The sequence below is a fragment of the Equus caballus genome, chromosome 6 (assembly GCF_041296265.1).
Source record: "Equus caballus isolate H_3958 breed thoroughbred chromosome 6, TB-T2T, whole genome shotgun sequence".
Lineage (NCBI taxonomy): Eukaryota > Metazoa > Chordata > Mammalia > Perissodactyla > Equidae > Equus > Equus caballus.
This window is the reverse complement of record NC_091689.1, coordinates 94,032,307-94,047,262: the sequence shown is the minus strand read 5'-3', so window position 1 is coordinate 94,047,262 and position 14,956 is coordinate 94,032,307. Positions and strand designations below refer to the sequence as shown.

At 35.6% G+C, this 14,956-nt stretch overlaps 1 protein-coding gene across 1 annotated transcript in view; it reads right to left on the bottom strand.

Annotated features, from left to right (window-relative positions):
- LEMD3 (LEM domain containing 3) overlaps positions 1 to 14,956 on the bottom strand; it is a 67,105-nt gene that overhangs the window by 14,043 nt on the left and 38,106 nt on the right. The window lies entirely within an intron of this gene.

Here is a 14,956-nt window from a genome sequence, read left to right as displayed (position 1 = left end):
TTGATGTACTTCAACACAACATCACAACAGATTGAATGCAGAGCAGATATGAGACTTCAGTTGTCTTTTATGATGCTAGAAATTAAAGAGATTTGCAAAAATGTAAAATAATACCACTTCTCACTAAATGTTTTTATTTGGAAAATATAGTTATTTTTCATAAAAGCATTATTTATGTTAACATGTAATAAATGTATTATTTTAAATAGGTAGATTTAAAAATTTGTTTTAATTTCTAATATGGTAAAATATATAAGTATAAATATATATACATATAAATATATATATATATATATATTTGTGTATATATATCCCACAAACAAAAGCCATTTAGGGTCCTCAGTAATTTTAGAAGTGTAAAAGGGTCCTGAAGCCAACAAGTTTAACAACTGCTGTGTATAGGCGAATTATGTATTTTTTAAATCGAAATATTGAAAATAAATGTATTTTTTTGAGGTATCGTGACTGTCAATGTCAGTACACATGGAACAACCCAACTTTTTCCAGCAAAATAGTATCCCATTGTACGGTTATTTTATACTTTAATCAACTCCTTATTAATGAACATTTAGAGCATTTCCAATTATTTAACATAGAAGATAATATGTAATAAATATCCTTGAAAATTCTTTCATTCCACAATTATTTATTGAGAGCCTACTATGTGCCAGGTACTGTTTCAGGATCTAGAGACATAGCACTAAAAACAATCAATGTTCCCTATGCTCATGGAGATTCTATTCTATTCCAAGTATATCTTTATGTACTTTTTGAAGTACAAAGAATGAATTTCTAAAAGTAGAAATAAGTCCTTTTTAAAAATCCCTTTTAAAAAACAGAAAGAATTTTGTAAGTAATAGCTATTGCATTTTATTAACAGATTCTTCAGCAGCATTGGGAATTACAAGGTTTTCATTTGATCAGTACCATTTACTTCCTAATATGAAACTGGCCAGTTATTTTAATATATCAAGTTTGAAAATGTAATAAAATGTTTTATGAAGCAGAACTAATCTTGCCAGGCATCATTACTAATTTACAACTACCACCAAGATTTTTCAGATGGTGAAGATAACTATAGGCTATCTATTAAAAAAAAAAAGTGTGATAATTTCTGCATTATTTATAAATATCAAAATGTTTGTAGCCAATATAAGTATTTAATAATTGAGAAAAGGCTTATATATGAAATCATTTCAATGGGATATTATAAATTCAGAAATGATCACAATAAAAGCTAAATAGCTATATGTTAAAAAAAGTAAAACTACAACACTCAATTTATATATATTTGTAACTATAAAAGATATGTACTCATGAGTAAGAACTGGAAAACAATGAAGAAAAAGGTGATTTTTGTTTAAGTTTTAATATTGCTTTAAAATGGTACGCAATAAAATTACACAAAAATAATTTCAGGCAATTACTAATTGTTATAAACACACTACTAGAAATCACTTTGCGTATAACTAAAAATCAAACAGAATTCATATTCACTTGCTCTAAAATTAGAGAAGGAAAAAAGCGCTGATGAAGAAGCACCCAAAGAACATACTTCTGGTTACACTGCATGAATCAGGATTAGAAAAAGAACAAGCTAGATAAGGACTTTGAAAATCCAAAAGGGAAGATTAATATGGGTTATCCAGGGAGCTGGAGACATTGCGTTGATCCTCTATGTAATGCGTAGGTTTTTTAAAACGATTTTGTACTTATTTAGTTCAAGCCTTTATCCTTCAAAGACACAGATATTTTAAAAATAAAATGAAATACACATGCTGTATTTACCTGTATTTATATATATGTTCTTCAGCTTGTATTATTACAATATGCAGAATATTATGACATTTTTGCATTACTACATAAAATCTTGAAAGTTAGACTATAAATGTAAGTTTCAAATAATGCAAAAACAAATAAATTTCCAAGTTTATCAGTTGTATATTTTATTTTGTTTTCTTTTTGTGTGTGTGTGCGTGTGTGTGTTTTTTCCCAAGGAAGATTAGCCCTGAGCTAACATCTGCCACCAATCCTCCTCTTTTTGCTGAGGAAGGCCCTGGGCTAACATCTGTGCCCATCTTCCACTACTTTATATGCAGGACGCTTGCCATAGCACAGCTTGTAAGCAGTGCCACGTCCGCACCCGGGATCCGAACCAGCGAACCCTGGGCTGCTGAATCGGAACATGTGAACTTAACCGCTGCGCCACCATGCAGGCCCCCAGTTGTATATTTTAAATATAAAAATTTTAGGGGGCTGAAGATAGTATAAATAGCATTATTGCTCTCTTTAATGATCCTTAAAAATGTAGATAATGGATCAAATTAACAAGGACACCTACTCTAATAAGCTAAGTACATGGAAAAACACAGCTTAAAACTTCTAGTTATAAAATAATGAGGGTAAGAAAAGGGTATCCTGTTATTTTCCCATTTTCTGTTTTCCTTTCCCATATTAACAACACAAATTAACATCATTCAGATATCTACTCACTACCTGGAATACAGCAGAACCATAGAATGTTCCTTTAGGAATACACATTTTCAAAAAACAATTGATATTGAAAACCTCATTAAAGATTTAATGGGACGTTGAGGTCTTAAATAGGCCATTACTTCTACAAATATTCTACACGGTACTTACAGTTCTACAGTAGTATAAAATGGAATTTTGGTAGAAGTAGAAGTTGAATTTTTTTCCTGGCTTATGCTAATTAAACAGCTCATGCTAACATTGTAGCATTCACAGCCTCTACCTTTAAGAGTCAAAAGTGTTTTATTATTCACTTTTTGCAGCCACCTGGAAAGCTATAAGTAAGGCAAGGGTAGGCCAACATTTTCCCGTAAAGGGTTAGTGAGTAAATACTTTAAGCTTTGCGGCCATATACATTTCTGATCTCTGTTACATATTTTTTTAAAGCAATCTTTAAAAATGTTGTAAAACACAGCCAGCAGGCCATATAACAACAGGCCTGCGGGCTGTAGTTTGCCAACCCCTGGGGTAAGGCATTCCTGCATCATAAAACACTCATTTTCTGAGAACTGATGACAAAAATCAGGAGGAAACTAAGTTTTTAATTTTTAAAGCAGGTCTATCATTATTATTACTTATTACTATTTACTTATAGGCAATAGCTCAGCCAACATACTGCTGACTGCTTCATATAAATCTTTTAAAATTCAAAGCATGTTTTCCCAAATCTTTAACAAATCTATTTTAACACATTATGTGCATATACACACCCATAATTCTCAATTCCCAATTTACCTTATTTTCAAAATAATTTGGCTAAGATTGTGTGTTTTAAAACCCATGTCACATGCTTTGAACTTGAATTACAGTTTCAAAGTACAAAAATAATACTGTTTCATGTAAAAGACTCAGCTCGTTAAATAAAGCAACAAAACATCAGTATGGAGGGGAAAAGACACTGATAAGGGAGAAGTAAGCAAATATTAAAAACCTATGGGAGACAGTTCACAAAATAGGTAACTTACATGGTAATGAGAGCTATGTGGTTTTACAATTACTGAATATTCTGGTTAACTGTGAGATGATGTAGGCTAAACATCAGATGTTGCTTTTTAAATTAATTAAAATATGATACACAGAAATCAATAGTGAATATAATTTAACTCTTGCTGATTCAGTGGGAACTCGATCTTTCACCTCCAGGAATATGGGAAAGACCACTGTCCTTGGAGTCAAGTAGGCCTAGGATCAGATCATGACTCCATTACTGACTAGCTATATGTACAACCTTAACTGCGGATAAAAGAAAACACATCATTTATGCATATGCATCTTCTTTGATCAATTCAGATCCTAACCCTTACTCAGGGTTAGTCCCTTGCCCACTCAATAGATGAAGCTAGGGGTTACGAACTCACTCCTTCCATCTAAAAGGCAGAAGTGCACAGTACGTGATTCTATTGTCAGTTCCATCACTTACTTGCTGGATGACCTAGCCACTAAACCCCTATGAGCGGGTCTAATATCACCTACCTTGCTGGATCATTGTACAATCAGAGGTAACATATAGAAAATACTAAACTAAATTGTACTTGATAAATTATAATTATTATGAAACTTCTCCCTCATTCCATTTCTCAGAACACTTATTTTTCCACAGACACAATTTTATTAACAATGATTAGCATTCCAACCTAGGTCACAAAAGTCTATCCAGCCCCATAATTTGGCGTATTTGCAGCTATCTTCTTTCCCATTATTTTCTTAACAAATCTTAAACATATTCATTGTGTTAAAGATTAAATAGGTTTTGAAAGTCACCTAGGTATAAACCGGGATTCATTACATCATTATACTGGAAAGTCATCATACAAAGTTCCCACCATTTAACTTAAAAAACCAATCTACATCTTTTCATTGAAATATATAACGCTATGTATTCCCTAAATGTTCCACCAGAGGGACCTCTTAACTTTCCACAAATCAAAACAAGTTTTCAATCTCAAAAATGATTAATAAAAAGCTCCAGAAAAACATTGGAGGAGTTAGAAAAACAGTGTTTAAATTATTTAACTGTCATATTTATTTAAATTTCCTTTGAAGGAGAAAGTCGGAGAAATAAAATAAGAATGAAATACAAAGACCTCATATTCAAGAAATAAAAAAATTTTAGTGAGGCTTACTTATTCTCTCATTTAACTCCATCAAACTAACAGTGTGCTTAAAATGCACTAGAAGTTGGGGAAAATTAGCTTACACTCACACCCTTAGGAGTTCTACACATTCTCTGGCTCATTGACTTATGAATGCAAAAACTTAATTGTGTCGCTGATAAAACCCTAGTATAAACACATGAAATGTACAATAATAGATCTCTCTCCACAAGCAGAAAGTCTACAACACACATATTCCCATCATTGTTTGATACCAGCTTTGTAGTGAGGTTCTTCCATATTTATGCTAGAACTTGGGTAAAAGAAAATAAAATAGCCGAAAGGCTGGGTTTTGCTAAAACTGTCATTCCAAATGAGAAAGTAATTTGGTAACATATATCAAAAGCATTAACAAAAGCTCATGCTCCTTGAACAAGTATTTCCTTTCTAGGACTATTTGTAAGGAAATGATCGGAAAATCAAACACCATCTGCGAAGATTAGAGTGCTTTTCATAATAGTGAAAAACCACCAACTGATACAATACAAGCACGTAAAGAAACACTATCCAGTCAGAAAAAGAAAGCTTTCAAAAACCTGAACAATGACATGGGAAAATGCGCATAATAACTTTAAGGAAAAAAATACAAATATTTATAATATGAAATATTTATCATATTTACAGCAATATTAGTTTCAGAGAAAAAATATAAAAACAGACTTGAGAAAATGGACCAAAAGGAGTGGTTAAAGTTTAGGTGGTGAACTTGAAACATTTTCCTTTTATTTTCCATGAGTTAATGTTATATTGAAAAAATAAGCATTATTAAAAATAGTACTTAAAAGCTTTTATCTAGACCCTCAAACTATTTTTTGGGAAAAATTCCTGTTTAATGTTCTTTTTTTCTTTTTTAGTAGCAGTCCAAACTGCATCTTTGGTGGTGACAAGCCACAGCAGGCTTCACAGCATTTGAAATCCTGGAAACGGGACTCCAAAAAGAAAAGGTTAACAAACACAAAGGCACGCACAAATCCAAATATCTAAGAAGGAAATTAACATTTCTACTGTTGCATTCTAATTCTACAGTGTACGTTAACGTTACACTGTAGCAGTTAATTAAGAAATATAATTAATTCAAAATCTTTCATAAAAATACATATCAAATTAAACTCTACTAAATTTAAAAAAAGCAAAACAATCTGAAACATCAGCTCATTTCAGATAAAAGACATGAAAATCTCTTTTAAGATTGGAGTTCATTAACATCAACTTTTTTTTTCACTCAATACACTCAGTTCCCAACTCAACATGAGCTCTCAGCTCACACCTGGGTGCCTTCAGTAACTCCTTTGCTGCTAGCCTTTAGTAGAATTAATCTCTTGCACACTACTCCTGCCTGGCTTAGACTCCAACTTGTCCCAGCCCTGGTTCTGTGTCCCTTCTTTTCACCTTATCCTTTTGCTGACCGACAGATGCAATCAAACGGTTGAGGGAGGCAAAAGCGAGAAGGTTAATCATTCTTCCACACCAACCACTACCTCTTCCTCAGCTCCAGTTTCACTAGTGATCAAGCCCTTTCCTGTCCCCACGCCCTAGCCCATCCCTTTAGTCCTTCAAATATAGTATTCAGCAGATTTTAAGAGTCTCAGGGTTCTTCTGAAATGTACATTATCTTACCCCAGGAATTTATGATCAACCACAACACATATCTGTGCCATAACCTCTCTAAGAGATTTAACTGGGGAAAAAAAAGAGAAAGCAGGAAGGAAGCACTGGTTGGGTCAGTCTTTCGTACTGCTGGAAGTAAGAACATTGTCAAATATCTCATAAGGAACCACTTGCTTGTTTTGGATTCCCACATGCTACACTCTCTTCCTGGAATATTTTATTCCACGTACAGAGCTCCATAAGCATAAGCCCTCCTTCTTGAAGATCTTTTTGGATTCTGATTCGTTAGCTATCCAACCTATTAGCAATTACACTATCCAGAAATTTGTTTGTCATCAATGTTCTCATCTAGGTCCAAACTGAAAAGGAAGAAGAGAACAAGATTGAGAGACGAATCCAGTAGCATGTTATTAGAATCCTCTCTTCAGGGTCACACTGATTTAATTAGTTAAGTAACGCAGAAAAAGAATAAACCTTATTAGGAAGCTACTATAATCATCAGGCACTGAGCTAGGTACTTTATATACCAACTTAGTGTCCCAACGACTCTGAAAGGTATTAATAACAGCCCCACTTTCACACTGAGAAACAGGTAAAGAAAAGCGAAAGGACTTTCTCACAGCTTTTATGTGGCAGTGCTAGGGAGAATCTAAATCCACATCTAATTTCCATCATATTATATTGTCTCAACACCTCTTGGGTATCTACATATATGTCATGAATTAAAAACTGAGTCCACACTTCTCTCTTTTTTTTTTTTGAGGAAGATTAGCCCTGAACTAACATCTGCTGCCAATCCTCCCTCTCTCTCTCTTTTTTTTTTCTTTTTTTTTGCTGAGGAAGACTGGCCCTGAGTCAACATCTGTGGCCATCTTCCTCTACTTTATATGTGGGATGCCTGCCACAGCAGGGCTTGATAAGCGGTGTGTAGGTCCACACCCAGGATCCGAACCGGCAAACCCCAGGCTGCTGAAGCAGAACATGCAAACTTAACTGCTACACCACTGGTCCAGCCCTGACATTTCTCTTTTTTGACAATCATATAATCGGAGAGAGACTATCACCAAAATCTTGCTGAAAGCCTTAGAACTATACTATATTCTAAATTAAAAAAAAAAAAAAAGAAGAAGGGGTGACATCAGCAAGATGACAGAATAGGAAGCCCCAGACCCTTCTTCCCCCATGGAGACTCAAATTCAATAATACACAGACCAACTCCTTTGTAAGAAATCCAGAAACCAGTTAAGAGACTCCTGCACCCCAAGCAAGCACGAAGCGAGCTGCATGGAAGCCAGGAGGAAAATCAGTAGCACTCACACTCCAGAGCCCCTTCGTCTGGCACAGGCTGGTGCAATGGAGAGAAAACTCCCCAATCCTGGTTTCTCCTTGAGGAGGGAAAGAGAAAACTGGAACATACGTCTAACGTTGACTTTTCGGGGGGCTACCAGAGGGCTAGGATTCTGTCTTGCCTGAATCTAAGCACTGACAGGTAAGGGCACCAGGTATGGGCCATCTGAACTAGGACACACTCACCCGCCATTGCCCCTCCTCCCAGCTCAGTGCAGAATGATGGGGAGAAAACCCCCAACTCCTGGCTTCCTCCTAAGGAGGGAAAGAGTTGGAGCATGAGTGCAACGTCCCAGTTTCTCAGAGAGTGGCACAAGGGACTGGCTTCACTATCACCTGTCTCGGTGCACTAATGAGATGTGACATAGTCCAGATGCCTGGGGGTTGATGAGAACAAAAAAGAGCTGGACAGCTTGTGGCTGCTCCAGAGGACCCACAGCACAGCAAAGAGCCACCAGAGGGAGCAAGAGATTACAAGCTCCTGAAAAAAGAAACCTAGAAAACACTCTTGTTGGGAATTTATGCCCACAAGTCCAAAGAAGATGCAACCACAGAAAAGGCTTGAGAGGGTACCAGAATCGCCATCTGAGCTCACTGGTGAAGGTCTTCCCCTGCATGAAGGCCGTCGGTAAAGCCTGGAAGACGTGGTTGTTTTTCAAATGCATAGATCCCAAGATAAAATAACAAGGCATATGACAGAAACAAGGAAATATGGCCCAACTAAAGGAGCAAAATAAATCTCCACAAACTGACCCTAAGGAAACTGAGGGATAAGAATTACCTGACAAAAAATTCAAAATAACTGTCATAAAGATGCTCAACGAGCTCAGGAAACAACGCATGAATAAAATGAGAATATCAATAGAGAGAGAAAAAAACATTAAAAAGAACCAAACAAAATTTGGAGCTGAAGAATACAATAACTAAATTGAAAAATTCACTACATGGGTTCAATAGCAGTCTCAATGAAGGAGAAGAAAGAAAGAAGGAACTCAAAGGCAAGTCATTTGAAATCATCCAGTGAGGGAAACAAAAAGAAAAACAATGAAGACGAAAGGACAAAGAAGAGTAAAGGCGGCATAAGGGACTTACGTGACAGCACTGACCAGACCAATATATGCATTATGAAGTATTAGAAGGAGAAAGAGAAAGGGGCAGAAAGCTTATTCAAAGAAACAATGGAGGAAAACTTCCCAAATCTGGGGAAAGAAAGGGACAGATTCAAAAAGCTCACTAGCATCTCAATGCGATCCAGCAAAAGCAGAGCTAGGAGGGAAGTTTACAGTGGTAAACGCCTACATTAAAGAAGAAGAACGATCTCAAACGACACCTAACAGAACTAGAAAAAGAACAAACAAAGCCCAAAGTCAGTAGAAGGAGGGAAATAATAAAAATTAGAGCAGAAATAAACGACATTGAAACAAAAAAGACGGTAGAAAGGATCAATGAAACAAAGAGTTGGTTCTTCAAAAAAATTAACAAAATCGATAAACCCTTAGCCAGACTCACCAAGAAAAAAAGAGAGAAGTCTCAAATAAATAAAATTAGAAATGAGAGAGGAGAAATCACAACAGATATTGAAGAAATACAAAGGATCATAAGAGAATACTATGAAAAACTATATGCCAACAAATTGAACAACCTAGAAGAAATGGACAAATTCCTAGACTCCTACAACCTCCCCAAACTGAATCAGAAAGAAATAGAGAATCTGAATAGACCAATCACAAGTAAAGAAATAGAAACAGTAATCAAAAACCTCCCCCAAAATAGGAGTCCAGGACCAGACGGCTTCTCTGGAGAATTCTACCAAACATTCAAAGAAGATTTAATACCTATCCTTCTCAAACTATTCCAGAAAATAGAGGAAGATGTAGTACTCCCTAACACATTCTATGAAGCCAACATCTCTCTGATCCCCAAACCTGACAAGGACAACACAAAGAAGGAAAACTACAGGCCAATGTCACTGATGAACACAGATGCAAAAATCCTCAACAAAATTTTGGCAAACCGAATACAGCAATACATCAAAAAGATTATACACCATGATCAAGTGGGATTTATACCAGGGACACAGGGATGGTTCAACATCCGCAAGTCAATCAACGTGATTCACTACATTAACAAAATGAGAAAGAAAAACCACATGATCATCTCAATAGATGCAGAGAAAGCATTTGACAAGATCCAACATCCATTTATGATAAAAACCCTCAATAAAATAGGTATAGAAGGGAAGTACCTCAACATAATAAAGGCCATATATGATAAACCCACAGCCAACATCATACTCAAAGGACAAAAACTGAAACCCACCCCCCTCAGAACAGGAACAAGACAAGGGTGCCCACTTTCACCACTCTTATTCAACATAGTACTGGAGGTGTTGGCCAGAGCAATTCAGCAGGAAAAAGAAATAAAAGGAATCCAAATAGGCAATGAAGAAGTAAAACTCTCGCTGTTTGCAGACGACATGATCGTATATATAGAAAACCCCAAAGAATCCATAGGAAAACTATTAGAAACAATCAACAGCTACAGCAAAGTTGCAGGGTATAAAATCAACATACATAAATCAGTAGCATTTCTATACGCTAATAAGGAACTAACAGAAAAAAATCTCAAGAACTCAATCCCATTCACAATCGCAACAAAAAGAATAAAATACCTTGGGATAAATTTAACCAAGGAAGTGAAACATCTATACGACGAAAACTACAAGACTTTCAAGAAAGAAATCGATGATGACATAAAGAGATGGAAAGACATTCCATGCACATGGATTGGAAGAATAAACATAGTTAAAACGTCCATACTACCTAAAGCAATCTACAGATTCAACACTATCCCAATCAGAATCCCAATGACATTCTTTACAGAAATTGAACAAAGAATCCTAAAATTCATATGGGGCAACAAAAGACTCCGAATTGCTAAAGCAATCCTGAGAAGAACAAAGCTGGAGGCATCACAATCCCTGACTTCAAAACATACTACAAAGCTACAGTAATCAAAACAGCATGGTACTGGTACAAAAACAGCTGCACAGATCAAGGGAACAGAATTGAAAGCCCAGAAATAAAACCACACATCTATGGACATCTAATCTTTGACAAAGGAGCTGAGGGCCTACAATGGAGAAAAGAAAGTCTCTTCAACAAATGGTGCTGGGAAAACTGGACAGCCACATGTAAAAGAATGAAAATCGACCATTCTTTTTCACCATTCACTAAAATAAACTCAAAATGGATCAAAGACCTAAAGATTAGGCCTGAAACAATAAGTCTTCTAGAAGAGAATATAGGCAGTACACTCTTTGACATCAGCTTCAAAAGAATCTTTTCGGACACCATAACCCCTCAGACAAGGGAAACAACAGAAAGAATAAACAAATGGGACTTCATCAGACTAAAGAGCTTCTTCAAGGCAAGGGAAAACAGGATTGAAACAAAAAAACAGCCCACTAATTGGGAAAAAATATTTACAAGTTATTTATCTGACAAAGGGTTAATCTCCATAATATATAAAGAACTCACACAGCTCAATAACAAAAAATCAAACAACCCAATCACAAAATGGGCAGGGGACATGAACAGACATTTCTCCAAAGAAGATATACGGATGGCCAATAGACACATGAAAAGATGCTCATCATCACTAATCATCAAGGAAATGCAAATCAAAACTACACTAAGATATCACCTTACACCTGTTAGAATGGCAAAAATATCCAAAACCAAGAGTGACAAATGTTGGAGAGGCTGTGGAGTAAAAGGAACCCTCATACACTGTTGGTGGGAATGCAAACTGGTGCAGCCACTATGGAAAACAGTACAGAGATTTCTCAAAAAGTTAAAAATAGAAATACCTTATGACCCAGCCATCCCACTACTGGGTATCTATCCTAAGAACCTGAAATCAGCAATTCCAAAAGTCCCATGCACCCCTATGTTCATCACAGCATTATTCACAATAGTAAAGTCATGGAACCAATCTAAGTGCCCAGCAACTGATGACTGGATAAAGAAGATATGGTACGTATATACAATGGAATACTACTCAGCCATAAAAAAGGACAAAGTCGTCCCATTCACAACAACATGGATAGACCTTGAGTGTATTATGTTGAGTGAAATAAGGCAGACAGAGAAAGACGAACTCTGTATGACTCCACTCATAGGTGGTAGTTAACATACAGACAAAGAGAACTGATCAGTGGGTACCAGGGGAAAGTGGGGGTGGGGGGAAGGCACTAGGGGTTAAGTGGTGTACCTACAACATGACTAATAATGATGTACAACTGTAATTTCACAAGGTTGTTAACTATCATAATCTTAATTTAAAAAAAAAGATCTCAAATAAACAACCTAACTTTATGCCTCAGGGAGCTACAATAAGAACAACAAACTAAGCCCAAAGTTAGCAGAAGTAAATAATAAAGATTAGAGCAGAAATAAACAAAATAGAGAAAAGAAAAAAAAAATCAAAGAAACAGAGTTGATTTTTTTTTTAAAAGATCATCAAAATTAACAAACCCTTAGCCAAGAAAGAGAGAAGATTCACATAAATAAAACCAGAAATGAAAGAGATATTACAAGTGATGTCACAGAAATAAGAAGGATCATAAAAGACTACTATGAACCATTATTCACCAACAAATCGGATGACCCCCTCACAAAAGGATAAATTTCTAGAAACATATAACCTACCAAGACCGAAATAGAAAATATGAACAGACCTATAACTAGTAAGGAGGTTGAATCAGTAATCAAAAACTTTCAACAAAAAAAAGTTCAGGACACAATGGCTTCATTGGAGAACTCTACAAAACATTTAAAGAATTAACACTAATCCTTCTCAAAGTCCTCCAAAACAACTGAAGAAGAGGGAACAGTTCTATACTCATTTTATGAGACCAGCACTACTCTGATACCAAAGCCAAACAAAAACACTACAAGAAATACAGACCATATCCCTGACGAATATAGATGTAAAAAATCCTCAACAAAATACTAGCAAACCAAATTCAGCAGCACATTAAAAGGATCATAAACCATGACCAAATGGAATTTATTCCTGGACTTCAAGGATGGTCCAATACACAAAAACCAATCAATGTGCTATATCACATTAACAGAACACAGAGTAAAAACCACATGATCACACCTCAACAGACACAGAAAAAGTATTTGACCACATTCAACACCTTTTCATGATTAAAACACTCAACAAACTAGGCATAGAAGCAAATTATATCAATATAATAAAGTTCATATATGAAAAACCCACAGCTAATATCATATTCAACAGTGAAAAACCGAAAGTCTTTCCTTGGAGATCAGGAACAAGGCAAGCATGTCCACTGTTGCCATCTCTATTCAATATGTAATACTGGAAGTCCTAGCTAGAGCAATTAGGTAAGAAAAGGAAATAAAGACATCCAGATTGGAAAGGAAGAAGTAAAATTATTTCTGTTCACAGAGGACATGATCTTATATATAGAAGACCCTGCAGATTCCACAAAAAATCCGTTAGAATTAAGCAAATTCAGCACAGTTACAGGGTTAAAAAAAAACATAGAAAAATCAGTTACATTTCTATACACTAAAAATCAACAATCAAAAAAGGAAATCAAGGCAATTCTATTCACAATAGCATTAAAAAAAAAGAAAATACTTAGGAACAAACCTTATTCAAGAGGTGAAAAACTTACACATTTAAAACTACAAACATTGCTAAAAGAAATTCAAGACACAAATAAATGGAAAGGCATCCCATGTTCACAGATTGGAAGGCTTAATATTGTTAAAATGTTCATACTACCTACCCAAAGCAATCTACAGATTTAATGCAATCCCCATAAAAATCCCAATGGCATTCCTTCAGAAATAGAAAAATCAATCCTAAAATTCCTATGGAACCTTCCAACTCTGAAGAGCAAAAACAACTTTGAGCAAGAAGAACAAAGCTGGAGGCCTCACATTTCCTGAATTCAAAACACATCACAAAGGTACAATAATTAAAACAGTATGGTACTAGGAAAAAGACAGACATACAGAGCAATGGAAAAAAACAGAGATATAAACTCACGCACATACAGTTAACTGATCTTCAACAAGGTGCTAAGAACACACAATGGGAAAAGGATAGTCTCTTCGACACATGGTATTGAGAAAAGTGGATTTTCACATGCAAGTGAATGAAACTGGACCCTTGTCTTACACTATACACAAACATCAACTCAAAAAAACTTAAACATAAGACCTGAAACTATAAAACTCCTAGAAGAAAACACAGGGAAAAAGCTTCATGACGTTGGTCTTGAAAATTATTTTCTGGATATGACACCTAAAGCACAGGCAGGCAACAAAAGCAATAACAGACAAGTAGGACTACATGAAACTAAAGAGTTTCTGCCCAGCAAAGGAAACAATCAACAGAGTGAAAAACCAACCTACAGAATATTTGCAAATCATGTATCTGATAAGGGCTAATATCCAAAATAAATAAGGAACTCCTAAAACTCAATAACAAAAAAAATCAAATAACCTGACTTAAAAATAGGCAAAGAACTTGAATAAACATTTCTCCTAAGAAGATATACAAATGTCTGATAGGTATATGAAAAGATGCTCAACATCACTAATCATCAGAGAAATGCAAATCAAAACCATAGGGAGATATCACCTTACACCTGCTAGAATGGCTATTATCAAAAAACAAAACAAAAAACAAAAAAGCATTTTTGAGGATGTGGAGAAAAGAGAATCCTTGTAAACTACTTTTTGGAATGTAAAACGGTGCAGCCGCTATGGAAACTAGTAGGGAGGTTCCTCAAAAAAGTAAAAATAGAACTGTCATATGATCCAGCAATCCCACTTCTGGGTATTTATCCAAGAGTACTGAAAACAGGATCTAAGAGATATCTGCACTCTGTTCACTGCAGTATTATTCACAATAGCCAAGAAGTGGAAACAACCTAAATGTCCATCAATGGATCAATGGATAAAGAAAATGTGATACATACACACACACACACACACACACACACAGAGGAATATCAGTCAGCCTTAAAAAAGAAGTAAATCCTGTTACATGTGACAATGTAGATGAACCTTGAGGACATTACGCTAAGTGAATTAACCAGTCACAGAAGGACAAATACTGAATGATTCCATTTCTGTGAGGTATCTACTGTAGTCAAACTCACGGAAGCAGAAAGTGGAATGGTGGCGGCCAGGGACTTGGAGGAGGGGGAAGTGGGGAGTTGCTGCGCAACGGGTACAGAGATTCAGTCACAGAGGGTGAAAAAG